The following is a 22,048-nucleotide window of genomic DNA, read 5'->3' on the forward strand; positions in this document are numbered from 1 at the left end:
CTAGGTACTTAAGTCCGACTCACGCTTGACTGCACATTTCTAATAGGTTTTCCTGTCATCTATAGGAAAAGAGCTAATATGTGTATTTTTTTCATAATTTTAGACCCAGTAGATTCGGAGATAAGGGGGGGGGGGGGCGGAATGGTCATTTTTTGCGTATTTTCTTACATAACTTCTGAACTATTTATTTTAAAATTATGAATAAATATATCTGACATTCTTACAATGAGCCCCTTCATTTGATATATATATATATTTTTTTGAATTTCTATTATTTACTTTACATGTATGTCCTTGGGCTATAGTATAGACTTACATGTGTATACCAAATTTCAACTTATTGGTGCAGTAGTTGCGGAGCAAATAGGCTGTGACAGACGGACAGCCAGACACACGAGTGATCCTATAAGGGTTCAGTATTTTTCCTTTTGAGGTACGGAACCCTAAAAATAATGAATTTAATAAATTTTTCACCTTATGCCCATGTGGCGGTAGCGAAACAGTCAAGCCACATATTTTGACTAAGGTGTAGAGTTAGTGAAGTTAGGGCTTGTAGAGTTTGAAGCTTGGCTCGACAAGAGATCTGACAACTTTTTGACAGTGCTAGTCTTATGGTTTCGTCTTAGCAACAAAATTTACATGAAAATGTGTTTGGTGGGATATTTTTTTACAGTATAAATACTTATTCGTAACAGTAAGTATTATCTTTTAACATAATTTTTACAGTACATCTGGTGCTACATTACGACACCGGTGCTATAATAAGCACGTTAAAACACTCCCTTTGACCGTGTTTTAAAATTCGTCACTTGTTGCAAAATATCGATTTTTCGCAATTCTATCGTAAAAGAAAAGAAAACTAACGAAGAGGTTTTACGCATACTGAAAGTTTTGCGTAACTTTTGAATAAAACCATTTATAACCATAATAATACATTTATTGCTTCTCAAAATGTTTCCCTTTACATTCTATGCACATATATTCACTCGCTCGGACCATTTTTGGAAGCATGAGGCCCAATCACTTGACTGCAATTTTTCGACGTGGTGATGAAACGTAGTAACTGCCTTATCCGGGGTCTTAAATGTCAAACCCCAAATTAAATCCTTAATTTTGGGAAATAGATAGAAGTCACAGGATGCAATGTCTGGATTATAATCCGTATAAGAGACATTTTCCACGTTTTCGTAATTAAAAAATGTTTTTGCCTTTATTGCGGTATCGGTGGACGCATTATTATGACGCAGGAGGATGCGGCTTCTCGGTCGTCTCTCGCGGTCTTTTTCAATGACTGCGAGCACACAAATGGTAGTGTACTGCTCAGTATTTAACGTTCTTTTATTATTTAAAAGTACGGTACAAAAATGTCGCGTTTAAAAAAAACAGACGATCAAAATGTTTGGCAACGCTTTTGGCTTGTTGAACTTGTATGGGCCTCCTGTCACCTTCGAAAGACCCATTGACTGGACTAATGCCTTTTTTCCGGATCGTAGCAGTAAATCCAGGTTTCATCTCATGTAACGATGTTATATACAGCATTTGAACTTCCTTGCATATACTTACGCAGCATTTCTCGGCACCAGTCAAAAAGTACCTGTTTTTGGACTGAAGTTAATTCGAGAGGAATCCAAAGACAACAAGGCTTCCTGACTTTTAAATATTCTTGTAAAATCTTTTGTATTTGTCTGAACCTATCCCTAATTGTCCTCAAATTTCGTCATAGGTGATTCGTGGGTTTTCTTCAATGAGTCGTCTCACAGTAGCCACGTTTCCTTGAATGATCGCCGTGGACGGTCGACCATCACGAAAATCATTACCTAGAATAATACTGTCTCTACTAAATTCACCATACCAACGCCTCACGATGCTCAGATGTGGTGCTTCAATCCCAAAAGCATTTTGAAGGCAAGCACTACACTCTTGCGGAGTAAGCGAACTTTTAAAATCATAACAAAATCATAGCTCTAAAAATATTTTCGCGTTAAAGCCACGTTCAACGCACTGACTTACTTTGACAAGCCATTAAAAACAAAAGACGATCGATTTGTCGCCAACATTTGTCACATTCCATAATCAAAAGCCTGTATTTTTTTTTTAATATACAATTTATAATTTAAATGTTTACCAGTGGCCAATAGTGCAAAACATTCAGTGTGGCCTATGTAGTAGGAGAGAGGAGGAGTTTGTTAAGAACTATAGACAATAGAAGAGGAAGGATGCTTGGGCACCTGATACGACACGACGAATTTATCAAAAATATCATAGAAGGGAAAGTTGAAGCAAACAGGAAGAGGGGAAGACCAAGGAGAGCGTACATGGATCAAATAAAGGAAAAGATCAACGTCGTGTCGTATCGGGCTGTCAAAGAGAAGGCGGAGGACCGCCAAACATGGAAATTCCACCGACCTATGTATTAACAAAAAAAAGTCACTTGTAATTAGTTACTGCCTTTAAAAAGTATAAGTGCCTCAATGTTATTAGACTTTTTGATTCTTTAAAACGTCTTTAGGTCAATAAAGCAAGTGAAAAAATATTAGAGTTAGACCAAGAAAAGTCTGCAGCAATTTGGACAGCCCACACAGTGCAAGTGTTATTTATAAGTCATAATTTCATAGAAGTTTCTTCAAATCGACCTTATTAATAAGAGATTAAAAATATTGAAAATTATCTTAAAATATTTTAATCAAATATTTCATCTCATACGTTCAATAAGGCCCGGGACTAGACCTTTTTACCTGCACTGACAGTGGGCCTTCTTAGCAACAAGTACAAATTCAGAATAATTGGGAATAATAGGGAGCAACTGCTATTTTTGAATGCTGGGCCTTGTTACCCGCCGGGCCTCATATGCCTGCACCTCACCTACCTTATTTATTTGTTTTACAAGGGGAAAAGTTGTTGATTAACCGCTCGTGCTAATATTGATACCCAAACAAGCGAAACAATTTTTTTTATTAAATAGGAGGCAAACGAGCAGACGGATCACCTGGTGGTTAGCGATTACCGCCGCCCATAGACACCCGCAACACCAGAAGGGTTGCAAGCACCTTGCCGACCTTTAAGATGGGGGTCTTTGAAGGTTTGAAGGTCGTATCGGACAGTTCATTCCACAGTTTGGCTGTGCGAGGCAGGAAGCACATTCACAAATTCAAACATTCTAAAATTGAACCACGAGCGGAGCGAGTGGTTCGTAAAGTTGAACCTTGAGCGTAGTGAAGGTTTCAAGGGACGAAGGTTAAATAAAATTTTCACCACATCAGCTCGTAAAGGCCCTCTTGATTGTTCGAAACGGATAAGAAAAGTGGCATTTAATTTGATGCAAATTTTGAGTTGTTACCGTAGGTAAATTGGATCAGTTGGTTGGTAATATTGACTTTAAAATGATAAATATTGAATAACGTTAGTTTGAAATTGATTTTATGATAAAGTAAATATTATCGGAGATGATCGCTCTTATAAAATGTATGTCGCTAGTCATTTATAACCTAAAAGCGCCAAATTAAGCAAAATTATATTGAAATGACACCTGTGTATTGAATTTGAAGAATACTTTAACAAGGGTAGTTATCTGTATGACAATGCACCTAAAATAATTTTCAAATGTATCTATTATTTCTATACTTAACACGATAACGAATTCTACGTAAACGAAACCGCGGGCAATCCCTAGTACATATAGAAATAAATAAGGGAAGGTAAGTTTCCATTAGTGTACTGTGTAAAATAACTATTTACCATTGATAATAATTTTATAAACGCTTTGCGTATTTTTAAGGGCACCGCGCTAACCGCTAGCCCGCGACCGTCGATCGCTGCCTCCTGCCACGGCGCACAGCGCGGCGCGCGCAAACGCCGCGCGTTTGAAATGTAACTTAATATAAGCTCGGAATGCATACTTACGTATCAGTATTTAGTGTCGCCGTGATTTTATATTTCTAATCTTTTGTGTGAGAAGTAAGATCTTTATTATGACCGTGTAATATTAACTCTACAAACTTTAATTCAATATTGGCTATACTGCTTAACGAGAAATCAATATCTAGACAAGCACATTGTCTACATTTCTAACTTTTTACATGTATACTAAGTTGATAGATAATATCGTAATTTTGCAATATCAGCTACTCTAATTCTGTATTTACATAATAATTCCTGTTTTTACGTTCACCAGAAAGCAGCTGTTCCAGATTTCTAAAAACAGAATATTGTGAATAAATTAAAGTGTTATTGAATATGTTAAAGTTTTTTGTAACTTTAATTTTATATTTACATAGTTATTTAGCAAAAATTGAAAATTTAAATATGGCCGAACGCTCCACCTAAAATTTTCTAACTTTTTACATGAATGTTATTTAACATGCTTACAATAACATATCAAAAAAGAAAAAACTTTAATGTTATCAAAACCCATTTTTGTTCCACCGCTGGTCTTGAATGCGAATTAAGTCCACAAATGAGAAATGGTTTGGGCATGAAAATAATTAAATTTTAAATATGTAAGTAAGTACTTTAATTAAATGAATGAGACATTCGGATATCAACTACAGCTGCATTCATGCACAAGTGGATAATATGGCCTGTGGGCTTCATTGGCGCCATTCATTTATTACGTAACGTAAGACGATTTTTGCCCGTTTTTGACCCTCTCCCTCCCCTATGTAAGAAAAAATAAGGCTAAGAATACAGGCTGACCCCTCCCTCCCATATAGTTATTACGTAAGAATCTAAAGGAAAAAAAGAGTACTTGTTTGGTTTTTTTAGTGTTTATTAAAAAAAAACACTATTTTGGAACATTTATTTGTACAGTCACCTGCAATAATATTTTACTCTTCGAAGGCCGCAAAAATATGTGACACCTTCTTATGGCTCTACAAATAAGATCGTGTCAGATATTTTTGCGGCCTTCGTAGTGTAAAATATTATTGCAGGTGACTATACCTACAAAGGTACTGGAGCACGTTTAAGCTAACTCTGCGTCATGTTTGATATAATTTAAACGTCATAATTTCGTAGAAATTAAAAAAAATCGCATCTTTGTGATCTTACATAAGAACCATGAAAACCCCCTCCGAACCTTGTAAGAAAAAATAAGATATTAAGTATGTTGGACCCTTCGAACTCTTCTCCTTCCTTAATTGTCTTATGGTAACATTCCATTTCTAACCGCAGCTGCACTACCAGTACTGGGGCCAAATTCGACATGTACAACTGTCAGATTTCGCATCCACGTGAAATCGTTGATTTTAGTAGTAGTAGTAGTAGTAGTAGTAATCACTTTATTGTACACAACACAGGTTTTATTGCATACCGAGTATTGATTCCATCAACGGTGGATAATATCATTTGGTACAACCAAAACTCAACTCTAAACTAAGGGTAGTTCGGTTTGGTTTGCTTGTCACCCTAACTGTGGATTGTTAATGTCAAATTTTGACATTGTACGTATTCGAGAACTTATGATTTTTCCCACAGCAACGGGAGATCAACACGATACGTCAAACGTCGCTTGTCGAATAGGGGTCCTGAACGCGTCGCTGTCATTGTCAATTTCCATAGTAAAATCAACAGTAATGCAGCTGTCGTTGGAAATGGACTGTCACCTTTACGTAATAAATGAATTTGCTGTAGCGACATTATTACGACAGCGTTGATGCCGCCGCTGTATCTTTCAATTTTCTTGATACATAATAATATGACCGGTCTGGCGTAGTGGGTAGTGTCCTTGCCTATGAAGCCGATGGTCCTGGGGTCGAATCCCGGTAAAGGTATTTATTTGTATTATAGACACAAATATTTATTCCTGAGACATGGATGTTTTCTATGTATTATACTTAAGTATGTACCTATGTATTTGTCTATATAAGCATGTATACCGTCGCCTAGCAAGCACCCACAGTACAAGCTTTGCTTAGGTTGATTTGTGTAAGATGTCCCTATTTATATAATGTAATGAATGAGCGAATCAAAGTAAAGAGCACTCAAGTTGTAAACTTAACAAATTAAGATTCTGCTACGGGAAGTTATCTAATTCGCGGTGGAGGGAAAAGTCAAAACTATTTACTTCTTCTGTCCGTATTTACTTACACAGATAACTTAAGGCTTTCATTTTTTTTAAAGGGACGGCCATATAAAAACCAACCCATCTAAAAGCACATATTATATAGTTATTTGTTTTACAAGAGGGCAAATTTGTTGTTTAACCTCTCGTGCTAATATTGATATCCGAGATAGATAAGCGAAAGATTCCAAAATTCAACCACGACACGAGCGCAGCGACTGAGCGGCTACCGCGAAAACACAAATTCGCAAATTGCGGGGATCTTTCTCTGTTACTCCAACAAAGGCGTAATAAGAGTGACAGAGAAAAATCCCCGCAATTTGCGAACTTCGATTTTCGCGGTTATAGCCCTGGTTCGAAAAATTGAATCTTGAGCGTTATCTTATCTTATCTTATTGTTTTCGGGGGCCCTTGCGGATACACTTCGACCCATAGGGATCTTTTGTGCAGTTACCCCCTAGAAGAGATCCGTCAACTACTCAAGAGCTTTTCCCACCATATCCATGTGTCGGATGATGGAGCTCATGGGTAGCGTTTTAAAGTCCTTTGGTTCCAGGTATCCTGCTCCAAAGTCCTTCATTCTTTGTCTGGCGAGGGCGTGACATTCACACATTAAGTGTCTTACTGTCTCTTCCTCTTCGCCACACATACGACAAGCGGTGTTGTCAGAGTGTCCCATCTTGGCCAGAAATCCTTTGACCCCGTAGTGGCCAGTAAACACCCCCGTTATGATTTGGAGTTGTCTTTTGCTAAGTTTCCAAAGCTTTTTGCTCCAGCCGGAGTCTATTCCTTGCATAAAGAGCTTTGCATGCTTTAGACCCGTCAGACTATCCCATTCTTCCTGGTGTTTGGTCTTGGTATGGTCTTTAATAGCCGTTGTGATGGTACCCTGTGAGAGCCCCACGAATGGTTCCGGACCTATAAGGTTACTTACAGATCCGGCTCTGGCGAGTTCATCTGCATTTTCATTGCCTATGAATCCCTCGTGCCCTGGGATCCATACCAGTTGCACCCTGTTTTGCCTTCCAAGCTGGTTCAGAGCTTGGACGCCGTTATATACCAGTCTAGAGTCCACTCTGGGAGCTTCGAGCGCTTTGAGAGCGGCCTGACTGTCGCTGAGTATATAGATATTCTTCCCTTGGGTTCGCCTAACTATATTCTCATGAACACAGGCAATTATAGCGAATGTCTCGGCTTGGAAGACAGTGGCGTAATTGCCCATGCTTATGCTACTACTAAAGTCATTTGCATAAATGCCTGCCCCCGTACCAGATTCTGTCTTAGACCCATCTGTGTACCATATAATGTCGTTTTCATCAGAGATTGGTGCTTCAAGACCTTCGGTCCACTCAGCCCTTGTTGGAATTTTAACGTTAAAATTCTTATGGAACACAAACTTGGGTTGCATCTTATCGCAGCCCATGTTCGTAATCCTTTTCATGAAATTGTCGCATTCCATGTTTGTGTGTTTGGTCTTTGGCTTGCTATCGCTCCAGAGTCCTGTTAGGGTCAACCTGTGTAGCGATTTCCGCGCCTCAGATTGTATCACTAGGTGTAGCGGCGAGAGGTCTAGCAGTACCTCCATCGCCGCTGTTGGCGTCGTTCTAAACGCACCAGTAATAGCCATGCATGCCGTTCTTTGTATCAGCATACATAAGATAACAACGAAAAATTTGTATTAATTACTTTGCCTCACATATGACTAAAATGCAACTTCTTTCTTTTATCAGTTTTTAACAAACAATCAAGAGAGCCTTTTACCAGCTGGTGTGGTGAAAAATATTATTTCATTTCTCATACTCTGAAAGAAGGGTCATTGTTGTTCTAAAAGGTGTGCGGAAAATTATACGTTTCTGCACTAGAGCACTTTAGGTTCGAAACACGATTTTTTTACGATAAGCAATTGAAATTTGGGTATAAATGGATTTGTTATACAATTTCCATTCTGATATTTGACTCCCCATTCCATAAATAACGATAGGTACTTTTGCCTAATTTGTTAATTGAAAGTACTTACCCTCAAAAAATACTATAAAAAATTATACTTAGTCATGTTTTAAAATAAACACGTGCATTTTACTTTCTTCGTATTCGAAATGAAAAGTAGAGTGTTTAACTCGAGTGAAAGGCATCATTTCAGCCTCGGACTATTGGCGCTCGAACGCAGTGAAACTACCTTGGCAGAAACGAGTGCCTTTCATCCCTTGGTTAACAATCTACTATTTTTGTACCCCGCTATCATAATCCTTGTCCAATCCCTATATCCCGTCGTAAAGCTAATGTCTGCTAAAAAGTAATTAATACCTAATAATAAGGAAATTAATAAGTATCCGGGTCAATTACTTCGTTTTTGAAGTTTGTGCCGGAAAATTCTAAATGAGTCCAGAAAAAATACGAATAGGTAGGAATAGTAATGTAAATAACAGATAAACATACATAGTTTACAAAATTGTTTAAAATAAAATTAATTTTCTTCTCTTAAGTTAACTTGCATGACATACAAGGTATATACCTACCTACATCTGTGGCCTATTTTATAAAGCTACAAGTTACAATTTACAAGCGGAAGTCTCTTTCTAACCCTATGTGTTAGAACGAGACTTCCGCTTGTAAATTGTATTTTATTTTTGTATTTATAAAATAGGCCACTGGTCTCCCGCGATACAGGCCTAGCCTAGTGCGGGGACTCCCGGAATCTCTGAATGTCAAGTTGGTTATGCACAACTCTTACGAGAAACTCGTGTTGTTACCACTGTATTTCTGTGCAATAAAATATTTTTTACTTTACTTACGTATTCGTAGCAGTACTAGTAGGTAGGTATTTACATTATATTATCAGTGCTCCAATATGATCTAACGAAAAACCGGGCAAGTGCGAGTCGGACTCGCGCACGAAGGGTTCCGTACCATAAAGCAAAAAAAAACGGAAAAAAATGCAAAAAGAAAACGGTCACCCATCCAAGTACTGACCACGCCCGACGTTGCTTAACTTTGGTTAAAAATCACGTTTGCTGTATGGGAGCCCCACTTAAATCTTTATTTTATTCTGTTTTTAGTATTTGTTGTTATAGCGGCAACAGAAATACATCATCTGTGAAAATTTCAACTGTCTAGCTATCACGGTTCGTGAGATAGAGCCTGGTGACAGACAGACGGACAGACGGACGGACGGACGGGCAGCGAAGTCTTAGTAATAGGGTCCCGTTTTACCCTTTGGGTACGGAACCCTAAAAAGGTAGGTACCTCTTATGCCATGCCCTATTAAGATTCGGCAAGTTATCTCATTCGCGATTAATTCTCTGGAGTTAGATTTATGATTTCTCTGTATCTGTAAATACAATAACGCCATACGATTAAATAAATAAATCTCATTCGCGGTGGAAGGAAAAGTCAAACTATCTACTTATTCTCTCCGTATTTAGGTACTTAAACATATACTTAACTTAATTTCATTTCTTTTTTTAAAGGGACGGTCTTATAAAAACCAACCCATTTAAAAGCACAGTGTTATGTAATCGTATGTGCTTTTCAATGGCTTGGTTTTTTCAATGGGACGATAAGGTTTTTTATAAGGCCTCTAATAAGATCTAAATAAAAAGGTAGGTACCTGTTAGGGCATGTTATACATATTTTGGCAGTTTATTTTTATAGCGGATGGCGCTGGAGCTAATATACGGCGTTGCATGAACAAAAGATTTTCTTTGGCAGGATTGGTCCTTAGGACCCAGGGATGGATTCAAGAAGTGGAGCCACCGAGATTTTTGATGTAAATTTTTAAAATACTTTTTTTTTTATTCCTCCCCAAATAGCAAATCTATGTGCTATAAAAGTTGAGAGCACTTTTTTATTTTCGCTTTTTGGTGCTATAAACGGTGTAAAAACAGTCGAATAAAAGTCCTGTAAGCGTTTACTCAACGCGAAAAGGCGCACTTATACAGACTAGAAGTGTTATAAAAATAGAGTAAGCGCTGTATAAGAAGCAAATCGATGCTGTAAGAGTTGAGTAAAAGTTGATATAAAGCGCTTCTAGTGTTTTAATAGCAACGATAGTGCTTTTATTCGATTATTTGTTCTATAAACATTATCAATTTGCCATTACTCAGTGAAAGTGTTCTATAAAAGCAGCCGCACTGCTTTTTCTCGGCAAAAATGTTTCGTAAAAGTAGCCGAATTGCTTTTACTCGGCATTTTAAATGTGTAAGAGTGCAGTAAATGCTTTTATTCAACAAATATGTGCTAAAAACGATCTCAGGTAAGCGATTATATTTCAATTATTTGATTAAATTTGAGGCCTAATCGTCTTCACGTATCTAATAAAACAAAAAGGTACTTAAGTATCTTTTTACTGCTGTCATCCATGACATTTATTTTTACCGTGATTGTGTACATAAGTTTTTACTGTCTGTAAGTACACGTAATACAGTAAAACCTAGCGCGAAAAATACTTTATTGATAAAACCAAAGGCACTGGTTCATATATATTCATGGGCCGCCTATTTTCTTAAATTTCAATAAAAAAATATTAATTAAAATAAGTAAAAATTTGCTTACACGATCTAGTTTCTGTTATATCTCATTAATTCGACTATAAGTCGAGTAACTGCGTTTACTGCTACACTTATAGCACATGTTGTCGCCATGTTTATGGATTTATAGTCCGGTGGCCGACTGCATGAAACCCTACCTGATAAAAAAATAGAATAATCCTACTCTGTGGGGGTAGCTGACTTTTAGCAGCTTCAACTGCTCTTGGTCGGCCGTGGCTTAACTTGGCAAATTTTGCGCAAATAGCAAAAAAGTGGTACAAATATTCATCAAAAAAACAAAAGTGGTCAGCTACATCCTGTGTTGGCAGGTTCCTGTGTCCGACCGAATTTGTGGTACCACGTGAGCTACAATTTACTTCATCGAAAAATAGAATGTCACTTGTATGGTAGGATTGCTGCCATTCACATTTTTCTTAATGCAGACGGACTGCAAAAGCTATCAGGCTAAGGTGAGGCCGACCAAGACATACGTCAACAAATTTAATGTAGGTATTACAATCAGTTTTTTTCATTCTATTTTTCGATGAGGTAAATTGTAGTTGTCACGTGGTACCACAAATTCGGTCGAACACAGGAACCTGCCAACACAGGATGTAGCTGACCACTTTTGTTTTGCTGTCCTCAAAGGCAGCTATCCTACCCTGCAAGTTTCATTCTATATGAATTTTTGTGCCACTATTTTGCCATTTACGCAAAATTTGCGAAATTAAGCCGCGGCCGACCAAGAGCAGTTGATGCTACTAAAAGTCAGCTACCCCTACAGAGTAGGATTTTTTATTTTTTTATCAGGTAGGGTTTCATGCAGTTGGCCACCGGACTATATTGAAACGTACAACATGGCTGACTTGTACTGTAAATGTAGTTCAAAACTCTTTAAAAGTACTCTAAGCTGAATACATTTTGAATAAAACCTGTAAATACACTTCAGCTCCTATAACAGCGGTTTGAGCCCCATTACCCGAATTATGATATAAGCGCGCTGTTACAGCAGCATTGTTGCCAAATGGTTATTGGATTGCTTTTAATAGGCTTTTATAGCAACAGAGAAGAGAGTTGAGTAACAGTTGTATTAAAGCGCCTTATTCAGACAATTAGTTATTCTATAGCTGTTATATGATTTTAATAGAACAATTATGCTGAAAAAGTGATTTAGTAGCGCTAATTCAGCATTTATTAAAAGGTGGAATAAAAGTGCTAAAAGATAGTGCTATAAACGTTTATACGACATGATTATAGCACTAATTAGCGAAAATTGCTAAATAGTCGAGTTAACCGCTATTATACGATATATTGGTGTTTCATCAACCTTAACTCGGCTGTTATACGATTACAGGCTGAGTAAATCAATTCTTATACGACTATTTTGCTAGTTGGGTCTTCACGCTTAAACTACTGAACCAATTTAGTTAAAATTTGGTACAGAGATAGTTTGAGTCCCAGGAAATAACATAGCATACTTTTAATCTCAATAATCATCCCTTAAGGGTGTGAAAAGGGAGGAGGAAATTTGTATGGGGATTCAATAACCGCTGAACCGATTTAGATAAAATTTGGTATAGAGATAGTTTGAGTGCCGGGGAAGAACAAAGGATAGTTTTTATTCCAAAAAAGAAACCTTAAAAATGAAAGGTAAGGTGTAGGATTGTATGGGAATTCAATAAACGCTGAACCGATTTCGATGGAATCTATGTCTACATCTTTGATTTAGTTGAAAATGATACTAAACTTGACTTAGAACCTAAACTTAATTAAAAAATTATTAACCTCAAACGATGCAGACGCTTAACCCCCCCCCCCCCACCCACCTGCATCAAAAATCTGGATGGCTCCACTTCTTAAATCCATCCTTGGGTCCTAAGGACCAATCCTGGTAAAGGAAATCTCTTGTTCATGCAACGCCGTGATTGACCTTTTTTTGCTCTGAGCAAACACAACTATTAGGGTTTTTCCCTACTATAAAAAAAACCTTAGTATTTAAGGTGCTTTCTTGGAGCTTGCGAGTAGGTAAATAATATTATACGAGCATCAACCGAACGTTTATTATTATTATACAACTTTAAGGCGGTCACTTCAAAGAGCCATGTGGTGATTCCATTGCTTTGTAATTCTCCGAAATTGCCAATAAACAACTAGCGCCAGGTAGCTGTGCTATTCCCAAACATTTGGCAAAACAATTCGAACACATTTAAAAAACTGCTTTAACCTTTTGGACGCTAATGACCGATATATCGGCACCGCAGGTCCAACGCCAAAGACGGATTAATCGGTCACAGACCGCAGAGCAACATATAGGGTCATTGTGCTAGTTTTCGTCCGGTGTCAGTTTCCGTCCACTTGACGAAATTTGAGTATAAACCTTCATTGCTGCACAATTTTGGACTTATTGTATCCTTAATATCTAAACAATTTATCTATCCACATAAAAATTATATTTCGCAAGTAGCAAATTATAAATCAAATGTGTTATTTACCAATCCGTCAAGTGGACGGAAACTGACACTGGACGGAAAACTGACGCAATTACCCTAGACCTACGTGCGACGTGCGTATGCATAAAGTTCAATTTCAGTTTTGACACTTCGGTGACGTGTGATGTGTGAAATTTCGCGTTTCTGAGAGAATCCAAATTTTGACTAAAGTTAAGTGTCTTGAGAGGTCTTCTTATAAAACACCGATGAGGAGGTATTTACTTTATTTGGTTTTACAATTACGAGTTTAATTAAATATTATATAGATTAGAAGCGCGAGGGTGTACCCGTAGACCGGTACCAGGCGTGGCCCACTCCGCGATATCGTCGCTTTTCAACAGTAAGTACACTACAAGTACATCCGTCCCACACCAATTTTGGTGGCTAGCCATTGGCCGCGCGTGGCGCTGTCGCCACCTATATAGTGGCCATATCTGTCCTGATCGTAGACGCGTTTTGTTAGAGAGTGAGTCTTCTGTACCTAGTACTATTATTTATTCTGTGCCGCTACACCAATACCAATACAAGCGATTTGGAGCTCACGTGTGACCGTGTCACTGAATTGCTGGATGAGAACTCTCCTCCGGCGAGAGCTTGCTTCTTTCATGCCTCCCGAAGGGAGGCATGAGATGCCTTCCCATCCCTTTTGGGGATTTTTGGCGGTCTCTAATCGCCACCCGTAACTACGGGTGGGTCTGTTTTGTGCCCTTATTCTAAGGGCGGTGGCTTCTGCGCCATGGCTAGCCGTGATGGCCTGTCATGGCTTTAGTTTCTTCTTTATAGCCTATCAGCAGCTTTGTGGCTGTGGGGCCTCGTAGCTGCTGTGGGCTGACTCCCTCTGCTTCTTGCGCCGGTGTCCCAGGGGGGGAGCTGGCGCTGTCGGCGGCTGTCCGGAGGGCGTGCGTGGAGCGGCGCAGTGCCCGCTGAGTGGCATCTTCTTCTTCTCCTTCTGGCACCCGCGCCCTGGGGGCGCTGGCGCTGGCGGCGGTTGTCCGGGGGGCGTGCGTGGAGCGGCGCGATGCCCAGTGGGTGGCAGAGACGCGAGTGTGCGGCGCGCTCGGTCGTCTTGTTCGGGCGCAGCTGTGGAGCTGCGACGGTTGCGTGGGTGGGGCCGGTGTCCGCGAGAGCAGGTGCTGGCGCGGGAACCGGGGGTGCTGGTACAGAGGCTCCTCCGGCGCTCGGGGTTGCTGCTTATATTCATCCCGAAAGCATGTGAGAAGATGTCTGTCGTCACGTAGGCCACGAAAAGTTTCTGGAGCGTTTGTGCAGTCGGTGCCATTAAGATAACGAAGAGTCGATCCCGTGGGAACAGCACTGACAACTGCCATAAAATAGGTGATGCATTACATACGCCTGTCCTTGTATCAGAGGGTGCGTTTGTTTATCCCATTAGTTAGGTGCGTCTGCATTCCTTCAATCGACGTTGACGATAATCTTTAATGTCTTGTTATGGGTGCGTTCCTGGAGGACGGGGGTAAAATGCGAAAAAAAGTACATTATGACTTATTTATTTAATCTTTATTGCACATAAGGAAATACACTGTACAAAAGGCGAACTTAATGCCATAAGGCATTCTCTACCAGTCAACCTTTAGGCAAAGCAGATAAGTTGTAGGCGGTGCAGAAACATGTGGTATAGATGATACAATTAGGTACCTGTACGAACACAATACAATCATAATAAATGCACTAACATAAACATACATTATACGAGTATAATATATATAAATAATATTCATACAAATACATATGCATATACTTATAATTATAACTTAAAAAAATGAAAGCACAAATCCGATTGTATAGGCACCGCTGTTTGGCTGTGTGTGTGCCTTAAAAATGCCATCCTATTCCCGAGAAGTGTGGTGTTTTTCAAAAAGACGTACCCACATGTCGAAACCTGCACATTACTTAAAAGCTATTGTTCGGAAGACCCGTTTTTTTCTACAACCTTTATAAATCTTTTTATTTTATTAGACTGGCAAAGAAAGGCGGGTATTGTTTTTTTTTAAGTTAACAATAACCCTAAGGTTTTGCCAGGCGTTAGCCAGATGAGGGATAGGTTAGAGTGCGTAATATTTATTACGCGTAGGTAGGTAACTAATAAAATTAAAATGTGACGTCCCACGGGTAAAGGTACCTTATGGCGGTTGGCGCTTACGCTATTATTAACGCCGCTCCAATATTATTGCGGCGCTATGCGACGTAAGCGCCAGCCGCCTTAAGGTACCTTTTTCCATAGAACGTCACAAATAACACCTGTTCCGTGCAAATGGCGGATTATGGTGGTGCTTATATGCAGTTATTTGGCTCACAAGGGGGCGAAGTTGTTGTTTAACCCTACGAGCTTATATTGATAGGTACCCGAGCAAGCCAAAGAATCCAAAAGTGAACTACGAGCGTAGCGAATCGTTCGTAAAGTGGAATCCTGAGCGTGAACGTTTCATCAGTTTATGAAGAATAAGGAAGATAGAGTCCCATACAAGCTGGCGTGGGGAAAAATTATTGGCAAATGCGAGTGAAAAAAAATCGATACATTCTTAGTTCGCCATTCTAGTTGGTTACATTGTTAAAAAACCGGGCAAGAGCGAGTCGGACTCGCGCACGAAGGGTTCCGTACTATAATGCAAAAAAAAACGGTCACCCATCCAAGTACTGACCACTCCCGACGTTGCTTAACTTTGGTCAAACATCACGTTTGTTGTATGGGAGCCCCATTTAAATCTTTATTTCTGTATTCTGTTTTTAGTATTTGTTGTTATAGCGGCAACAGAAATACATCATCTGTGGACTGTGAAAATTTCAACTGTCTAGCTATCACGGTTCGTGAGATACAGCCTGGTGACAGACGGACGGACGGACGGACAGCGAAGTCTTAGTAATAGGGTCCCGTTTTACCCTTTGGGTACGGAACCCTAAAAATAGATGGAGATCGTTTTTTTATTATGTAAGTATTTATTTTTCACCTCAACAGCTCGAACAAGGGTACTTTGCTTCTTAAAAACAGTGAGCAAAATCGCATTTTGCTCACTGAGTGAGACAAAATGTCATTCAAGTGACCTTTATAGTCAAATGTCATTTCAACATGCGGGGTCTAATACAAGTTCGATATACTTGGGTTCTATTATCTCTGTCCCTCTAGGTATGTTCTCACTGCTTAGGGTGAAAAATTTTGTGTACTACACGAGATCAAAGTTATTTACATCTCGTGCGCTTTTGAATCCCTTACTACGCTCAAGATTCTAAATTAGATTCACTCGCCACGCTCGTGAATCTATTATAGAATCTTTCGCTTGCACGGGACTCAAAATAAGCACTCGAAGAAATATCAAACTTTGATCTCTTGTTGTACAAATAACTATTAAAATAACATTATAATTAGGTTTGCATTGGACCCAGCAAATTCAGGCTGCGTGATTGTCAAACTGGATGTGAAAAACGCGTTCAACTTCCTGGAGCGAGACGTTTTGCTAAATGAGGTCAGTAATAATATTCCAACGCTCTTCCCTTTTCTTCACCAGGTGTATCAACTTCCTTCCAATCTTTTTCATGGTTTCCGACCGTATCCTTTCTCAGGTAGGTGCCCAACAGGGGGATCCTCTCGGTCCACTTACCTTCAGCCTGGCAATTCACAAAGTCATCACCATAAGCGTACGCACGGTGGGGCAAGTGGGGCAACTTGCCCCACCCTGGTCTGTGGTCTGACGAGAAGCAAAATTTTTTTAGGAACAATTATATGGCACAATTGGAGGAAAACCAGATGAAGTGGAGCAAGACTTACTTATCCTTTTGCCGCGTCTAAGGGATTTGGGGCTGGAGGTGAATACCTCTAAATGTGTGTTTTTCCCCTGTGGGCCAGAGTCTTCGTGTCTTTTCCCTCGTTTCTCTTCTTTACTTCCTGGCCTCAGGCAGCTAGACACCAACTCATTTTATTTATTGGGAGCTCCGATATTTCCGTCCGCAGTTCCTGAAGCGCTACGGGTGAGCAGAGATCTTCTTCAGCTCGCTGGCGAGCGTCTCAAAGAAATAAGTCCGCATATAGCTTTGGTCCTAATGCAAAAGTGCTTTGCCGTCCCGAAAATGACGTACCTGCTACGTACAGCCCCAGTTTGGCAGTTCCCGGATGAAATAACTTCCTTCGACGACACCATTAAAGCCACGATGGAGGCGGTTGTCAACGTCTCTCTCAGCGATGACCAATGGAGGCAGGCGGCTTTGCCGGTCCGGCATGGGGGCATTGGGGTGCGACGTATCGAGGACGTAAGTCTGCCGGCCTTCTTGGCGTCGGCCCATGGGGTGGCCATCCTTGAATGGCGACAGGGCGAGCATACCTTTCGTGGCCGACGCGCGCGAGGGAGTGGTTGGCTCTCAATCCTGAAGCAAACGTGCCGGAAAACCCGAAGGTTCAGCGGGCGTGGGATGACGTGGGGTGTAAGGGCACGCTGAACGGACTTATTGGGAATGCTGTGGGTACGGAACGCGCAAGACTTCTAGCGGTATCGCAATCAGAATCCTATCAGCAGTTCCTCACTTCCACAGGGGCATGGTTGCATGCGCTGCCTTCTCCACAATTAGGCACCCTGCTGGATAGTGACTCATTGCGGGTGTACGTTGCTCTCCGCCTGGGCTGCAAGGTATGTGAACCACATATATGCATTTGCGGTACCATGGTGGGGGCCGACGGCCACCACGCTCTGAGTTGCCGGCGTTGTGCTGGCAGGCACCCGCGTCACCATTCCCTCAACGATATAGTTCAGAGGGCTCTCAGGTCGGCGGGCATTCCGTCGGTACTCGAGCCTCCAGGCCTTAGTCGCACGGATGGCAAAAGGCCTGATGGGCTAACGCTCGTACCGTGGGAGAGAGGGCGGTGCTTGGTGTGGGACGCTACGTGTGTTAGCACCTTCGCCGCCTCGCATATCAGTCTCAGGCTGCAGTGAAGCGGCAGAAGTATGCTCCCAGCAGGGTACATTTTTGTCCCTTTCGCGGTAGAAACGGTGGGCTGCTGGGGGGCGGACGCGAAAAACATGGTGCGCGACATAGGCCGTCGACTTAGGCAGAAGGGGGAGGACCCCCGCTCCGAGTCGTTTCTGGTGCAAAGGCTATCCATAGCCATCCAGCGCGGCAATGCCGCGAGTATTATGGGCACTTTTGCACCTGAAACGTCTAGGAGCGGCAGCAATGTTTAGTTAGTAACTTGTGTGTGTTTAGTTTGTAAGTATGACTAACTGTATGTATGTTTATAAAATATTAACTTCTATGCATTTTTTATCCTTATAAGAGACAATGCCAATTGAGATACAAAATTTGATAACTTGATATTTAATTGTAAAAGAAATATTTTTATAATATGTAATATATTCCGTCCATTGGGTTTTTTTTACAAATTAGGTAGGTAAGTAGACGTAGACACACAACTTGTGTTGTCAATGCAAATAGTCGATGTGCACTAATCAAACTTTTAAGTTCTAACTTCCTTTTATAAGTATGCCAATAATCATTAAACAATCATTAACATTCAGTCAGTCATTAATGTCATTAGCTAATATGTGTGTAATAGAAAGTAAAAACCAACAATTGTCGAGTGAATCGTTATATCGAGTGACGTTATAATGGAGTTTACACTGTATACCTCTTTGGCTTTTGACGACCTGTCTGGCCTAGTGGGTAGTGACCCTGCCTGCGAAGCCGATGGTCCTGGGTTCGAATCCCAGTAAGGGCATTTATTTGTATGATGATACAGATATTTGTTCCTGAGTCATGGATGGTTTCTATGTATTTAAGTATTTGTATATTATGTATATACATATATCGTTGTCTGAGTACCCACAACACAAGCCTTCTTGAGCTTACTGTGGGACTTAGTTAATCTGTGTAAGAATGTCCTATAATATTTATTTATTTATATTTATTATTTATACCTATATTAGAAAACAAGTAAATTGCGATTTTGTCGGTGTTGTTGGCTTTATGTAAGGTGGTGTTACTAGTGTTCAACATGCGAATGCCCAATAGAAGACACCCTGCTGTCACCTCTATTCACAATGACTTAAGTTTCAAGATGACATATGTATATACTGCGACCGCGTCGAGCACCAGTACCGTGGACCTTATATTATTACTATGCAATATTTTTTTAGTAAACTTTATGGACTTAACTTTGAGGTCTTGTATTTTTTTACTAAGTATTCCCATATATTTTTAAAGTTTCTAATTTATTGTGATAAATTGCTAATTTTCATTTAGTTATAAAACTTGTAAAATTCAACATGACGTGTCAACAACCCTATGTAATGAATGTATATACGGTCAAGCAAATTTTGTCTGTAGAAAAAGGCGCGAAATTCAAATTTTCTATGAGACGATATCCCTTCGCGCCTACATTTTTCAAATTTGCCGCCTTTTTCTACTGACAAGATCTCCTTGATCAGCTTTATCTACTAGTATTATATGTTTATGTCGGCGGCCGATCGTAAGATCAGGCATATCCTGAAATTCCTAGGCATATCGAAAAACGTGAAAATCTTTGACTCGCTCCCTGAGTCGACGGAGCCCCGCTGCGCGGGGCTCCTATTTCTGGGCAGTTTGCCCTTCGGGCATCTGAAGCAACCTAACGAACCTATCCTACCTATATATTGGTTTAATGTGACTATCGTCAAAACATTACACAGGAACATTACGATCTGCCTGATCTTACGATCGGCCGCCGACATTTATATGATCTGCGCTTTTACCTTCCGAAAGTTTCGAGTGCGGCCCGTCGACTCCGCGCCGCTCGGCCGCGCCGTGTTCCATTCCCACTCAAACAATCGTTCATTCATTAGTTCATTACATTCAGTTCAGTTCAGTCAGTCAGCGCGCGGCGATGGCGGCAAGTGGACGAGAGAAAGAGCGTTGCGCCTTGTGCCCTTGGCTGAGTTGTTGTTGTTTCAATGTTTTTATTATTAGTATTATTACCATGTGACAATGTGTGCAGAGATTATTTCAGTGGAAATTGTGTTACAATACAAGTGACATTTACGCATGGGATGTAAATTGCAATTTGCATAAAACTTTGTTGCAGGTAATTTATTCCGATCGAAAACAACCTTGGCAACTTACGCTACCTAAGCTTACTACCTACCTACCTTCTCAGAAAGGCCTCTAGGCCGAGGGTTTGAAAAATCAAAACAGCCCGATAGAGATATTTATAATATTAATCTGTGTAATCATTAAGTACCATAGGGTTAAAAACACCGAAGAAAAGAGTCGAAACGTTTGCAATGTTTGCATGGAGAAAATTAAATCACCACTCGACTTGCCTCTCTCTTAAAAACTCTGTTTTCTGGTTTCCCAGGATCATACCTAGGGTGGTGTTATATAGCGGCCCTCTCCATACAAAATAATACGGCTAAATATGGATGTAAGTAGTAGTATTTTGTATGGAGACGGCTATCATAAGAAACCAGAGCTTTAGCCGCTTATAAACTTAATTGATTACAAGCTCTAAGATGACGTCCATGCGTCCAAGGCTATAACCGCGAAAATCGAAGTTCGCAAATTGCGGGGATTTTTCTCTGTCACTCTAATTACGCCTTCGTTGGAGAAAAAGAGAAAGATCCCCGCAATTTGCTAATATCGGTTTTCGCGGTAGCCGCTCAAGTCAAAACAATGTATAGCCCGCTCCACACTCGTGCGCGAATCGCGGCGCGAAGCCGCGAACGCGAGTCTGGAGTCGATTTCGCATATCAGCGAACTAGACTCCACACTCGCGTTCGCGGCTTCGCCCGCGATTCACGCGCATAGTCTGGAGGGGGCTTATCATCAACTGAACTTGACCATGACTTGACCCTTTGTTATTAACCTCAACCAGAGGCTGTAAGTAAGCAACGAAAACCAAAATATAGAATACAATAGAAAAAACGTGTAAAAATAATAATAAAAGTACAGTCAAATAATAATAATAACCCCCGGGGGCAGTTTAGTAGTTTACGCCTAGGTGGCGATGAGTGGCGACATCAGTGGGGAGACACTCCGGATTTCGGGCAAACTCGGCTCCGTTCGACTCAGCCACCATTGCTCCGAGCAATTATTAGGGTTGACACAACTTGACGTCCCTTTGCGTGCACGACCACAGATAAGGGGTCATCCATTAATTACGTCACACGAATTTCTAGGTTTTTTGACCCCCCCCTCCTTGTCACACTTGGTCACATTTGGCAAACCCCTCCGGGTAGTGTGACGTCACATTTTTTCTACGAAATCGCCAAATCGAATTAAGTAAGTACCTAAGTATTATTAATATTTTATCAAAATATTTTTGACGATATAAATATTAGTAATTGAATAACCCAAAACTGCTTAGGAAAGAAAATTAAACGAATAAAAACGATTATCGTTTTAAAAACTTGTTATTTAAATGTACAGCGAATAAAATAATTTAAATAAATTTTCGGTTACTGATGAAGTTAAAGTGACGTCACAAAGTTTGTGTCTCCCCCCTCCCCCATGTCACAATATGTCACATTTTCTTGACCCCCTAAACGTGTGAAATTAATGGATGACCCCTAAGATGATAACTTGAATTTTGACAACCCTAAATCGAAAGAGTTCGTGCCATAAGTTAGAAAGGGATATCATGATCTGACCCTGAATCGCTGTCAAACTTCGGTTTTGTAGGAACTTAGAATGTGTCCTTTATGTACGGTAAATAGTATGTACTACGATTTGTTCTGTGCCCCTATTTCAGAGGGCCAGATAGAACTAGGGTCAGGGAGAGAAATTTCGACAGGAGCCCAACCCTGGGTACTGAAGGTCATGATAAATTTTTCGTTCGATATAGGGTAATTGCGTCAGTTACAGTCCGGTGTCAGTTTCCGTCCACTTGACGGTATAGTAAATAATACATTTCATTTATAATTTGCTACTTGCGAAATTTAATTTCTATGTAGATTGATACATTGTTTAGATATTAAGGATGCATTAAGTCCAAATTTGTG

At 40.3% G+C, this 22,048-nt stretch overlaps 1 protein-coding gene across 3 annotated transcripts in view; it reads left to right on the plus strand.

Moving 5' to 3' along the window:
- LOC134670256 (uncharacterized) overlaps nucleotides 1–22,048 on the plus strand; it is an 86,614-nt gene that overhangs the window by 55,129 nt on the left and 9,437 nt on the right. Inside the window, exon 1 of one of the 3 annotated variants that reach the window (XR_010099034.1) lies at nucleotides 19,959–20,133. The exons of the other annotated variants lie outside the window; for them this stretch is intronic. The gene's annotated coding sequence lies outside the window, so the exon portion shown is untranslated. Of the gene's footprint in view, nucleotides 1–19,958; nucleotides 20,134–22,048 lie in introns of those variants that run through there. 3 annotated transcript variants of the gene reach the window in all.

This window comes from Cydia fagiglandana, chromosome 13 (genome assembly GCF_963556715.1).
Source record: "Cydia fagiglandana chromosome 13, ilCydFagi1.1, whole genome shotgun sequence".
In the NCBI taxonomy this organism is placed as follows: Eukaryota; Metazoa; Arthropoda; class Insecta; order Lepidoptera; family Tortricidae; genus Cydia; species Cydia fagiglandana.